This window comes from Mus musculus, chromosome 10, assembly GCF_000001635.26.
Source record: "Mus musculus strain C57BL/6J chromosome 10, GRCm38.p6 C57BL/6J".
Taxonomy (NCBI): domain Eukaryota; kingdom Metazoa; phylum Chordata; class Mammalia; order Rodentia; family Muridae; genus Mus; species Mus musculus.
Genome location: NC_000076.6, coordinates 96,708,057 through 96,709,772, shown reverse-complemented (window position 1 = coordinate 96,709,772; position 1,716 = coordinate 96,708,057). Strand labels below are relative to the sequence as shown.

The 1,716-nt window shown below is 46.3% G+C and overlaps 1 annotated feature.

Moving 5' to 3' along the window:
- Window positions 916-1,453: an enhancer, noted in NCBI's record as "VISTA enhancer mm313". NCBI's record gives its function as "enhancer in: heart[5/5]" and the evidence as "EXISTENCE:transgenic organism evidence [ECO:0001131][PMID:17130149]".

Sequence of the window (1,716 nt, the reverse complement as noted above, 5' to 3'; positions counted from 1 at the left end):
TATCTATCTCTATGTGTGCGTGTGCGTGTGCGTGTGCGTGTGCGTGTGCGTGTGCGTGTGCGTGTGTGTGTGTGTGTGTATGTCTGCCTGTTTCTCTGTTTCTCTCTCTCTTTCTGTCTCGGTCTCTGTGTCTCTTTGTTTCTGTCTCTCTCTGTGTGTCTCTCTCTCTTTCTCTGTCTCTCTCTGTCTCTCTTTCCCTTCTTCCTTCCCTCCCTCTGGCTGTGTCTGTCTGTCTGTCTATCTTTCTCTTTCTCTTTCCCAGGTGTTGTGTCTGTCTGTCTCTGTCTCTGTCTCTGTCTGTCACACACACACACACACACACACACACATATTCATACATACTTATTTCATAATCATGGACCTTCTTTAGGAATGTTTTAGCCAGGATAATGTAGTATATGTCTGGTTGACCATTCTAGACCACCCATGAGGGAGACTAGTAAGCTCCAGCTCCAGCTCCAGCTCCAGCTCCAGCTCCAGCTCCAGCTCCAGCTCCAGCTCCAGCTCCAGCTCCTGCTCCTGCTCCTGCTCCTGCTCCTGCTCCAGCTCCAGCTCCAGCTCCAGCTCCAGCTCCAGCTCCAGCTCCAGCTCCAGCTCCAGCTCCAGCTCCTGCTCCAGCTCCAGCTCCAGCTCCAGCTCCAGCTCCAGCTCCAGCTCCAGCTCCTGCTCCTGCTCCTGCTCCTGCTCCTGCTCCTGCTCCTGCTCCTGCTCCTGCTCCTGCTCCTGCTCCTGCTCCTGCTCCTGCTCCTGCTCCTGCTCCTGCCAGTACCCAAGTCTGTTTCATGATGGACCTGATGAATTCCTAGCTACATCTGAATGCGGATGAAGCATCTCTCCTAAACTTGCTCAAGCCCCTCCCCAAACTCCCCTAAGGATAGTCTATTCTTAGGAGCCTCATTTACCTGCTGTTGTCTGCTCCAAGACTGGAGCAGCAGCCTTTTAAATCCATCCGTAGCCCTGTGGGTGAGAAGGAGCCTGGGAGTCACTCAATGGAGCTTGAGGAACTTGATGTGGAACATCCTGTGAAGGACCCACAGCCAGCCAGAATGTCGGGAGCATCTCTGAGAGGTTCCTCAGGATAGGCCCACTCCTTCTGGGATTTTGTCAGCATGCCACCCTGGGCTGGTGACACAATCTTGGAGACCTGTCAAGACTAATGACTTGTCACCACAACACCTTCAATGAGGAAAGAGGAATGGAATTTCCCCAGTTCTGAAGGCCAAATGCCTGGGGGTTGGGGTGGCAGTGGGGGATTAAACAGCAATTCACAGCACACTTAAAATTAGAAAAGAAAAAAAAAATCAATGTAAATTAAACTCCTTTCACTCTCAAGATAAAAGAACATGCTAATTCTATGTGTCCCAGAAGAAAACCTTGAGAAATTTTTGGAGAGGGATAAAATTTTAGACAATAGAAAAAATATTTTATAATTGTCAGAAACCAAAAGTGTGTGTATATATATATATATATATATATATATATATATATATATATATATGTGTGTGTGTGTGTGTGTGTGTGTGTGTGTGTGTGTGTGTGTATGTGTGTATATATATATATATACATATATATATATATATATATACATATATATATATATATGTATATATATATATATCCTGGTAGCATATTTTGCTACCAAACCATAAATAGCCGTGGGATCCATATTCAGCCCTTTGAGACCTGTAGGGAAGCAGCAAATAGAAACAAATGGTA